Below are 12,702 nucleotides of genomic sequence, written 5' to 3'. Positions count from 1 at the left end.
ATCGAGACCGTGGCGCCTCGATAAAGGCCTCCGGCCGCGTTCCCTGTCCGCAGCCGCGGCCCATCGGGAAGCCTTCTGGCCGTGCGGCCCATCGGGAATAGTATATGAGTATATGCAGGTTCAGACTACCTAGATCTGAATTTTGCTACTACATCAATAATTATCCAAATGCAGTAATATCAATTTTAAGGTTTGCTGGTGAAATTATTATTTTATTATCTGCAAACAATGAAGCAAGTAATTATTCCATCCATTTGACGTTTCGTTATCATTGGTTTTGACTTATCTTGCTTGTCCTTCACTAGTAATATTCCTACTGCAATAATCCTTGTTATTTTTAAATATCTTTATAATTTCCTGTTGCTTTTAACTTCTATTCTTTGAATTTCTTTTGTTTTTCATTCCTTGAGAATCTAGGTAAACCTTAAATGCTGTTTACATTGGATTTGATCTTCCCTTTTATAGAGATTGCACTGTAATTAGCTTGCTTGTTTATGGCTTTTAGCAAAATGCAATTCTCTTAAACTCTATTGATTAACCTTATATAGATTTCCCACTGCTTTTTCTCTCTGAAGATTACCAAGGTTTTCTCCATTTAATTCCACTCTTGTTTCCTTCTTATTTGCTCATTTGCAATCAATTACCTTCCTCTTTGCTTAACACAATGTCACTCTTAATCCTAATCTTACAATATTGTGAGCAGTAATTCCAAGATCACCTACTCTTGCCCCATCTGTTCTGCCTATTGCCTGATTGAGGTACAATTCTTTTCTTCTTGGACTTCTTACATACTTGGAGAGAAAATATGATTGAACTACAAATATTGCAAAACAGATTTACTAGGATGTTACCAAGTCTGGGTGGTTTCAGTCATAAGGAGAGAATGGAGAAGCTGGGTCTTTTTTTTCATGGACCTTATAAAAGTATATAAAATCACAAGTAGATAAGGTGATCAACAGTCTTTTTCCCAGGGTAAGGAAATCTGAAGTCAGAGGGCATTGGTATAAGACGAAAGAGGAAAGATTTAAAAGGGACTCAAGTGACAAACTTTCGCAAAGAGGGTGGTATCTACATGGAACGAACTGCAAGTGGAAGTGGTAGAGCTAGGTACAGTTGGGACTATTAAATATAATTTGGACAGATGCACGGTTAGGAAAGATTCAGAGGGATATGGGTCAGAAGCAGACAAGTGACTTTGGCTCGTTTCAGCAACTTGTTCAACATGGATACATTGGACTGAAGGATCTGTTTCTGTGCTGCAGAACTTTCTGACTATATTACTCTTTAAAAAAAAATCTGACAATAAATAGAAAAAGCTTAATTTTATTTTGGTCTTCTCCTGCCAATTTATTTAACAGTCGTTGAAATCTCCTGTGATTATTATTTTGTTCCTGATCACTTCATAGGCTTGCTGACATATTTCTTCCCCTAATTGGTTATGTATTGCACTTTGTCAAATTGACAAGGATTCTGCATCTATGATATTGTTAATTGCGTCCATTTTTTGTTGCTAGTTAATTTGGAACTCATGAATTTCCACCTCCTTCCATCTAAAACTTGCTATTATTACTGTAAAAAATGACGCATAAATAATACCGGTGTATAAACAATTCTCTCCTTTAGAGAATTACAACTATTTTGATGAAACCCTTGTGTTCGTGATATATGTTATCTCTAACTCTTGGTCAATAATGAAAATAAAATTGATTACAGTTTCAACTACACCATTAATAATGAGCTTTTTGTTGAGTTTTACAGCTTGATTATTTCGTTAAATTTAAAAAAGAGCAAATATGAAATATTCTACCAAGATTATTTTTATTAAATCATTCAGCATATTAATGTACTCCAATTTTTATGTATGTCAGTCCTGTTCCCAATGAGGGTGCGCTTCCCTTTACCGCAGCAGTCCCTCCACAAAAAGACCCTCTGAGTCTTTTTATTTTCAAAAAAAAAAAGTGTTTTCTTTTGTAATTTATAGTTATTTTCACGTTGTTTTTAATGGTTACTAGAAAAGGGGTAGACCAGTTGGGCCCAAACCTCTCCTGCATTGGTCTAGCACCCTCCCCTCCCCCACTCCCCACATCCCGCCTCGCCCTCACCGCCACTACCCCCTCACCCCCCCACTCACCTACTCCATCGCCCCTTATCCCCCCTCCTCCCCTATCCCCCTCACCCACTCACCCACTCCATCCCTCCTCAACCCCCCTTATTCCCCCCCACTCACCCACTCCATCCCCCCTCAACCCCCCTTAAGAGCTCCCTCCGTAACTCCCTGGTCCACTCGTCCCTTCCTACCCAAACCACCCCATCCCTGGGCTCGCTCCCCAGCAACCGCACGAGATGCAACACCTGTCCCTTTACCTCCCCCCTCAACTCCATCCAAGGACCCAAACAGTCTTTCCAGGTGAGACAGAGGTTCACCTGCACCTCCTCCAACCTCATCTATTGCATCCGCTGCTCTAGATGTCAACTTCTTTACATCGGCAAAACCAAACGCAGGCTCGGCGATCGTTTCGCTCAACACCTTCGCTCAGTCCGCCTTAACCAACCTGATCTCCCAGTGGCTGAGCACTTCAACTCCCCCTCCCACTCCCAGTCTGACCTTTCTGTCATGGGCCTCCTCCAGTGCCATAGTGAGGCCCACCGGAAATTGGAGGAACAGCACCTCATATTTCTCTTGGGCAGCTTGCAGCCCAGCGGTATGAACATTGACTTCTCCAATTTTAAATAGTTCCTCTGTCTTTCTCTTCCCCTCCCCTTCCCAGTTCTCTCTCTATCTTCCTGTCTCCACCTATATCCTTCCTTTGTCCCGCCCCCTTGACATCAGTCTGAAGAAGGATCTCAGCCCGAAACATCACCCATTCCTTCTCTCCTGAGATGCCGCCTGACCTGCTGAGTTACTCCAGCATTTTGTGAATAAATACCTTCACTTTGGGAGATAATTCACAAAACTCTCATCTAACACAGCAGGAACGCTGCACTGTAATCGGCATCATCTTTCACTTCGAACATCAAACTATTTCAAGTGGATATAATTTATCCAACATTGCTGTTTTGAAGATGATAGGATCTTCAGTAAATGTCCAATAATTTAGTCCTCAATCATTTTTGCTAAATCAGTTTATCTGGTCATTATCATGTTGTGTGTGGGAGCTTTTGTGCACATATTATTGACATGTTTCTTGCAAGAATGACAACATGTCATACACTGTATAGTGCTTTGGGATGATCAGAGATCATGAAAGGTGTTTCATAAATGTAAGCCTTCCTTGCTTTCTGTGACAAATTGAATGTGCTTGACCTGTAAGGATCTTCTTTTCCATTTTGGGTCCTAACTTTCACACACCCTTAATATAAATTCTTCCATAATCTTTCCTATGTTGGTAGTCAGCCACAGAACGCAACTGGATCCTTTCATTTATTTATTTAGTTCATTTCATTCATTTGGTCTGAAGAAGGGTCTCGACCTGAAACATCACCCATTCCTTCTCCCCAGAGATTCTGCCTGTCCCGCTGAGTTACTCCAGCATTTTGTGTCTACCTTTCCATCCAGTTGTAGAGAGGAAAAGCAGGCAGTGGGAAGAACACAATTCTGCCATTCCCTTCTCTCAGTGGATAGACATTGACAGAGCTGGAGATCTTACAATCTCCTCATGGAAACACAAGGCAAATTACTAACACATGGCTCCTTGGCAGAAAGTCTAAGATTGAGCCTCATAAAGAACAACATGCAGACCACAATGCTCCATTTAATCTTATAAATTATTTTTAAATTAGCTTTGATATGCTCATGGTTCATTTAAGGATGAGATTTTGTTTGAAACAACATGAAATATGCATTCCAGAACAATCTGAAATGGTAGGTTTAACTTATTTCAGAGGAATGTAAAATAATTAGTTCCATTTCTGGAGGTAACTATCACATGAAAACTCTGAGACGTCCTTTCAATGTCACGGTGTTACAAAATTGAGCCAAAATCCAGTTACTGGAAGGAGGTTGAAGGAAATTTCAGGCAATTTATTTAGATAAAGATAGATTATCAAATGATGAAAAGGTAGTTAGATAGATATTAGCTGGCAGAAGATCACATGAACGTTATGTAAATAAATTAATATTAATAGATGAAGAGTAATAAGGCTAGGTATAAACAGATAGATGGTAAGTATGAAATTCTGTTAATTATAGATTGATGGATGATGGTTGTTGAATGGATAATAGACTGACAGATAGAATGACAGATATATTTATGACAGATGTACATATACAAATGCAAATTCTTCTTGGCCTCATTTTCACTATTGCCACCTTTCACATTGTCTTGTCAGACATGAAAAGTTAAAATCTATACCTCAGTCCCACACAGATAACAACTAAATAAGTGTGGTTCAACCCATTTCCCCAACAGGTTACTACCCTTGCCTTGGCATTACATGGCCTTAACTCTACCCCAACCTCACCAATCTCCTCCACCAGCATTTCCTAAAATGCCATTAATCTGGCTCTGAGTTGTTGTGCATTCCTTCTTCCCACCACTGCACATTGGCAGAAGGGATTTTCATTTACCTTGGCCATACGCACAAGAGCCAATGGCACTGAACATACTATCTGCTCATTGTTTGTGAGAACTTGCTATGTAGTAATTGGTCACCACATTTCCTATACTACAACAAGGGACAACAATCACTTCAAGGGATTTTAGGGTATCCAGAGGATGTGTCAGAATTGCACAATGCAAGTTCATTCTTTTTTAAACATCTCTAATTTTGGAAACTTTTAAAGTCCTTTTCAAAAGCTGTTTCATTCAATTGAGATTTTGATTATTCTACACATCTCTTTCCACTGTCATCGCTCATATTTCTGTCCACCTCTCTGAATGCTGGCTCATGCATATTCTTTGCTTGTTGATAAAAGTTATGGTATTGTAAGAATGCGACTCTATTACATGTGAGCATGCTTGCAATTACAAGACAATGCAATGACGGCTCAGAGTAATCTTCAACACACATCTCGTTTTGTTTGATGTAAGGTGTCAGATAAATGAGTCAGTGCATTTTGCCAATTGATGAAGTCTCGCATGTGTATAATATACTGGGCCGCTGTGTAAAGTTCCTCAATTGGTATGTTTATTTTAAAGCCCATTAAATATCATAAGTTGAATAAATCAAAAAGAAATGGGAGAGTACTGGTGCAGGGTAATGAGTGGGATAATGGAAATCAAAGCAAGATGGGAAGACTTGAAATATAAGCAAAGATGTATCACAAACAATAAACCTGGAGTGATTAAAGAGTGTAAAAAGTCAAAGTGTAAGGCTCTTTGTCAGAATGCATGCAGCATTTGTAAGAAAGTAGATGAGTCGACAGCACAATGCAATGGTGCCGGAAAAACAATTGTTGAGTTTAGAAGGGGAAAGCCGTGGATCCACAAACTTGTCTTCATCAATGGGTTGGCGGTGGAGAAGGTCCACAGCCTCATGTTCCTGGATGTGCGTATCTCTCAAGATCTGTCCTGGGCCCAACACATTGATGCAATCATTGAGAAAGCCCATTATCACCTCTACTTCCTTGAAAGATTGAGGATATTCAATAGGTCAATGAGTACTCTCTTGAACTTCTACAGGTGTATGGTAGGGAGGATATTAACTGGTTAAATCACACCCTGGTTCAGCAACTCAGATGTCCAGGAATAAAGGAGATTCCAGAGAGTGCTGGACAATTCACAGTCCATGACAACCATGACACCCCCCCCTGATCCCACCATTGAAGGGATCTACAGGAGGCAATACCTCAAAAAGGCACCAATATCATCAAAGACCCAAATCAACAATCTGGCCACGTTCTCAATTCACTCCTACCATTGGGAAGAATGTACAGGAGTCAGAAAACTCTGACCACCAGGTTCAAGAATAGTTTCTTCCCAACAACTATCAGGCTTTTGGACTCTAAACAACACTAAGTTCAACTATGAGGGGGTGAGGGCAAGGGGGGGGGGGGGGATGGGGGTGTACTACTATTGTGGTTATTAATTTATTGATTTTTTGTTTATTATATGTTATTTATTAATATTGTGTTTTCAGGCCTGTTATACTGCTGCCAGTAAGAATTTCATTGTTCAATCATTGGTACATATGGCATTTAAATAGACTTGACTCTATTGACAAATAACAACAGGTGTGCTTGATCTAATAACTATTACAGAGATAACTATGCAGGATGATCAAGTGTGGGAATTTGATATTTCAAGTCATAGAATGTTCAAACACATTAGGCTAAAAGTAGTCAAGAAGTATTGTTAATCATGATAGGTAGTGATATAGGTGCTGTGGATAGTGATGTGGAATCAGTGTTGGGGAAATAATGAATAGCTGGGGAAGAAGGCATGGCTGGGAGTGGTCTGTAACCCCCCCCCCCCTCCCCCAACATTGTGCTTTTTAATCCGACAAAGCATGAATGGGGAAATATCAAAGGCATGCATAAATGGAAATTAAGTAATTTTAATATGTACATTGATTGGACTAATCACATTGGTAAGGGTAACATGTAAGAGGAATTATTACAGTTCATCAGGGGTTGTTTCTTCGAGCAGTAGGTATAAAATCTACTCAAGTACAGACTATATTAGAATAGGTCAAGTGTAATGAGGAAGGATTAATAAAAGATGCTGTGGTAAGTATCCCCGGGGAAACAGTGACCACAATATAGTAACAATTCCAGATACAATCTGAGGTAAAACCTCTAGGGTCCATAACCAATGTCTTCAAAAATTAGAGCTGTATCAACGATATCAAGATCGTATTGTCTGAAGTGGACTGAATAACCTGGTCATGAATTAAGTCAGTGGATCAGCAGTGGCAGATAATTACAAAACTAGTTCTTAACACTCGGCAGAAACTTATTCCAAGTAAAGGTTCCCGGGAGAAAAATGAATTATCCATGGTTAAGAAAGGAGGTCAATGAAAACAATAAATCAGAGACGAGGGCATGTAAAGAGGCATAGGGATGTGATGGACCAGAGGACAGGGCATTTTACAGGAGCCAGCAACCAGAGACTGGAAAGTTAAGGAGAGAGAAAATTGATTGTGAGAGAGTGAGGGACGGGGTATTAATAATGTGACACAAGAAATCAATGCTTTGCATCTGTCCTTGTTGCAGAAGACACAGCAAACATCCCAAAGATATCTGATGGGTAGTTTCAAATAGTGAGTTAAAAATTCTAACATTTGCAATCAGGAGGGACGAGGGAGGAGGTACTAGAAAAACAAATGGGACTACACTGCACTATTTGTGAAATTAGATCTATTTTGAAAATATAAATTAGATCTATTTTGTTTGGAGTTGAGAAGGAAGAGAGGTGATATCATTGAACCATATACGATCTTGAAGAGGCATGAGAGCACAGATGCTTATAATAGTAGGGGAGTCTTGAATGAGGGACATACAGTAGTTATCAGATAAGGTGACAGTCATTTAATTCTGATGTGCGGCACATCTTGCAGAGAGTGGTGATTCTAAGGAATTATCTACTCTAGAGGGTTGTATAGGTGAGATTATTGAGAGTATTTAAAGAGGAACCGATGAATTATTAAAAGAGCAAACGAGCACCAATCCACACGGAAATATGCACGGAATAGTATTTTATTGAGTCACGCAGCATGAAAACACCCATCAACAACCCATTTATACTCATCCTACATTAAGCTCATTTTATTCTACCCACATTTCCATCTACTCCACCCAGATTCTACCACTCAATTACACACCGGGGACAATTTAAGAGTCAAAAGTGTTTAAATGTCATACGCACTGGGAATAGAACAATGAAATTCTTACTTGCTGCAGCTTTACAGACACAAGTAACTATACAATAAACAATAATGCCATAAACTATCAGGTATACTAGATAACCAGACCATAATTGTGCAAGCTGAAATACTTTACGTAATCTATAAAAAGTACATAGTTGTGCATTGCTGGGGTTGGTTCTGCAGTGAGGCTCAAGAGCCTGATAGTTAATCGGAAGAAGCTGCTCGTGAACCAGGATGGTGCAGGTCTTTGATGATATTAGCTGCCTTCTTGAGGCAGCGTTTCCTGTTGATCCCTTTGATGACAAGGAGGTTAATGCTCGTGAAAGCACAAGCAGCTCCTTGGTCTTGCTAATGTCGAGAACAAGATTACTGTTCTGGCACTATGGTCAATTAACCTACCATCCTGCGTGTCTTTGAGAAATATGAGGTAACCAGGGCACCCAAAGGAAATGCACATAGTCACAAGAATATGCAAACTCCACACATCAGCGCTGAGGTCAGGATTAAAGCTGGATCTTTGGAGTTACGAAGCAGCAACTCTAATTGTTGTACCAATCTACCACCCAGATTTGTAAAGTTAACTCAATGTTTCTCGCTCCATGGGCACTGGCTGATCTCCTGGGCGTTTCATACATTTTAATATAGGTGTTTCATTCACCACAGTAGCTCTGACCTGTATTTCACAACTTTACCATGTCACCACGTTTGTTCTTTCTCTCTCTCTAACGTGTAAAAAATAAAAAATCCTCATAAATATGTCCAATTCCTAGGCAAGACAATACTGACAACATTGTACAGCAAGCTTTGGACTGACGAACTGCAGAGATATTAACACAATGCTCTCTTACTGTACATCAGCGAACACAGTGAGAGATAGTGGCACTGGAGTGTCAGTCGTTGTGTAATAGATTGACATTTTGGGAATATATCCCCTTTATAAAATCTTGAACCCATGAATTCCAACAGTGTCCTCAGAACTAATGGCATGCTCTGCATCCCTCCCATGTTAAAGAGGAAGGGTTCGATCAGCATGGGTTACACCCACTACAACACAGATATTATTATTTTATAATAGCAGTCAGTTTTATGATCACAAAAGCATTGGAAACCTGCTGTTTGAAATTTGTTTCCAGTTGCAAGTCAATTAATTATGTTTTCCTGGACTTCCTTTAACTTTTAGGTTCACATGGAGGACAAAAGGAATTTGATTTGCTCTCGCACAGATCCTGAACATAAACTCCAGGCAGCTTGGAGACCCTGGATATTCAGTGACCCAAAGTATTGTCGATTTACACACAGAATGTAATTCAATCTCTTACCCACATTCACTTACCTCTCCCTGATGTTGAAACCAGAAGGATTGATGTGAACATGACGTGTCCCATTACATTTAGAAACCATTTCGATTCGTGGTCTTTCCTTTTGGTGTGCATTTTCTTCTCTCTCTCTCTCTCTCTCTCTCTCTCTCTCTCTCTCTCTCTCTCTCTCTCTCTCTCTCTCTCTCTCTCTCTCTCTCTCTCTCTCTCTCTCTCTCTCTCTCTCTCTCTCTCTCTCTCTCTCTCTCTCTCTCTCTCTCTCTCTCTCTCTCTCTCTCTCTCACTCTCACTTTCTCTCTCGCTCTCTAACTGGACGTTCTTTAGTTTCCAACACTCGGTGCTAGTGCTGTATCCTGCTCTGCCCTGACTCCTGGATTTTTATTAGTCAAGCCTTGGCAAGTCATTTTGCATGCTATTCATAACTACCCTGATTATTGAGAAGAATTGTTCGTGTAGGAGGATGTTATGCAGATGCCTCCAGGGAACAAATGGAATCCTCATTACAGCGAAAAACAGCATGATGTCATAATCAATTCACCAACAATTATCCTATCTGATGCTGCAAATGCTGCAAATTACAATTTGGTGCTGTGTATTACAACAAATAAAAGCCCAAACAACTTAAGGATACATAAATATGTTTTGCAGGAAATAAAGTATAATGTGAGGTTAAGTTCCAGTTGCAAAATAGGGAAAACTAATCCTTAGTGTTGAACCAAACTTGGAAAAGACACTAAGATTGCAACAGTCTGAATGTGAAATTCGCTGTCCAACCTCAAGTGGGTGTGGTTAATGAGAACCACTATTCATTGTGGTGTATTTGTTAATAGTTGAAGTTCTTGTATCCAGTGACTGTTGTAAATAACACACCCAGAACATTAGTAACATGAAAGGCAATAAGGTTACTTAAATTTACTGGAGCAAAAAACCATTAGAGGAATTCAGCGGGTCAGGCAGCATCCGTGAAGAGAAAAGGACAGTCAGTGCTTCAGCTCAAGACCCTTCACCTGGGCTGGAAGAGTCGGAGGGGGCTGGAGAAAGCCAGTATGAAGAACCAGCGTGGAGTGGTGAGGGATTGGGGTGGGGCAAGAGTGGGCAAGAGATAGGTGAATCTAGTTGAGGAGGGGTTAATTGGCAGATGGAGTCAGGAAGGGGAACGGGTGGAGATGGCAACAAAGGCTGAGAGGTGATAAGTGGAGACAACAACAGATTGTAGATTATCGAACCTGATAAGGAAGAGTCGAACCAGAGAAGGAAGGGGTAGTGGAGAATATGCACAGTGGGCAGAAGGGACAAAGATCCCAATGGGAACCGTGCCTAGGTGATGGGCAGATGGGGTGGGTAGAGGAGTAGTGGGTAGAGGCTGAGTGGAATGGAAAGAAGGCATTGTTTGAGAAGACCTGAGTAGATCAGAAGGAAGAAAGGGACAAAGTGTGTTACCTGAAATTGGAGATTTAATTGTTCATGCCATCAGATTAGAGACCACCCAGGCAGAGTGTGAGGTGCTGCTCTTCAAGTTTGCATTTGGCCTTAGCCTGGCAGTGGAGGAGGCTGAGGATGGACAGGTTTGGTGTGAGAAATGAAAGGGGAATTGTTCCAGATTTCAGACTCTGCAATCTCTTGTGACACCTGCTTAAACTTACTGATGCATTGATATGATAGAAAAGGTCTTACTGAGTGAGCAACGGGACAAGACATTGCGGGACGGTTTAGTACACTGCAAAAAAACAGCAGCTAATGGGAGGAAAACAGCCCAGAAAGCACAGCACCCCAGGATCTATTTGCAAGGGTCCAATTGCTCTGTACTCCTATCACATTGAGTCATGAGTGATGGTGAACAATTGTATAGATGATGGGAGAAGGGGGCTCCAAGAACATCCCCTTCCTCATCGATGGCGGGGGCCAACATGTGAGTGCCAAAGCAAAGACAAGCATTTGCAACCATGTTCAGCCAGAAAAGCTTCCAATATATAAACCATCTCAGTTTACTCTTGAATCCCCCCCATCACTAAAACCAGTCTTCACAGAGTCACATTCACTCCACATGATATTTGGAAACAGTGAAGAGCACTGGATGGAACAAAGCTTCTGGGACCAGACAACATCCCAGAAGTAACACTGAAGACCTATGCTGCAGGATTAGCTGTGCATACAGACAAGCTGTTCCAAGAGGTATCCACCCAGTAATGGAGAACAGTTGCTCATAAAAAGTAGGACAAATCCAATTTGAATAATTACCATCAAGTCAGATTCAATCATCACCAAAATCACTGCTTAGCACACCAATTTCAACTCTTCATCTTCTGGTCTCATTGCAGGTTCATGGTATGAAGTCGTTTCCTTGCCTCCAAGATATATTGGGACAATGTCAACTGTCGTTTGGACAGATCAATGCATAGGAAGGGTTTCATAAGGGCAAATGGGTGAGCCCAAACTGCAAACTTGCTTGATGTGGACATGCTGTATGGTCATAGAATCATAGATCTATGATTCTATGACCACCTTTACTGGCTGCTACCTTTTTCAAGAATCGGTAGAATGTAGCCTACCTCATGACAGCAGTAGCAATGAGCGATTTTGTGTGGTCAGGGGTATTCCTATTCTCCCACCTTTCTTCTCCACAAGTCATGTATTCTTTGTGCTTATGAAACCTACATGACCTGTTGATCTCCCACTGAATCCACATGTAAAGCACACATGACTGGCCCTCAGTGAAGGGGACCTCACTGTGAGCTTCCTCCTTGCTGGAATCAGAGTCATGCCATAAAACAGAAGGGTCCTACGGATGGTGACACAGTAGAGCTGCTGCATCATAGCTCCAGAGACCCGGGTTCGATCCTGATCTCGGCCTGTGGGAGTTTACACATTCTCTTTGTGACCACCTAGGCTTTCTCCGGGTGTTCCGGTTTCCTCCCACATCCTAAAGACGTGTGGGTTTGTAAGTTAACTGGGCTCTGTAAAATTGTCCCCCAGTGTGTGGGGAGTGGATGCATAAATGGGATAACTTGTGTGAACGGATGATCAATGGTTGGCATGCACTCAGTGGGTTGAGGGGCTTGTTTCAGCGCTGTATATGTAAACTAAACTAAACTAAACACAAGTAATGGGAGCAGAAATAGACTACTCAGTCCCTCAAGCCTGCCCTGCCATTCATGACAAGCATGGCTAATCTCATCTCTTCTTAGTCTCATCTCTTCCTCTGTGCTTGTTTTGCAAAGCTTTCAATTCCCCGTTCTTTCAAAACTTTACCTACATCCTTTCCAGATACCTCCACTAATCTTTAACTAATCTCCAAGAAAAATAGATCTAATTTCCTTTGCACTGGTGAAAGGACAACCCCACTCGTCCCAGGAATCAATCAATTGAATTTCTTCAGGATTGCTCTGAGGTAAATCATTCTTTGTTTTTAAGTGCTATATCCATGCTCTTGATATTCCTATCTTCACTTAAAATTGGACATACAGCGCTAAACATCTTCACATGGATCCTCTCATCAACCAGTCTGCACTCTAACCAATGTTGCTAAGCCAAAAACCATCCTTGAATTGGCACTGCCTTATCTGCCTCTTTAACGTGATTT

The sequence above is a fragment of the Rhinoraja longicauda genome, chromosome 13, assembly GCF_053455715.1.
Source record: "Rhinoraja longicauda isolate Sanriku21f chromosome 13, sRhiLon1.1, whole genome shotgun sequence".
Classification (NCBI taxonomy): Eukaryota; Metazoa; Chordata; class Chondrichthyes; order Rajiformes; family Arhynchobatidae; genus Rhinoraja; species Rhinoraja longicauda.
This window is presented reverse-complemented; position numbering follows the sequence as displayed.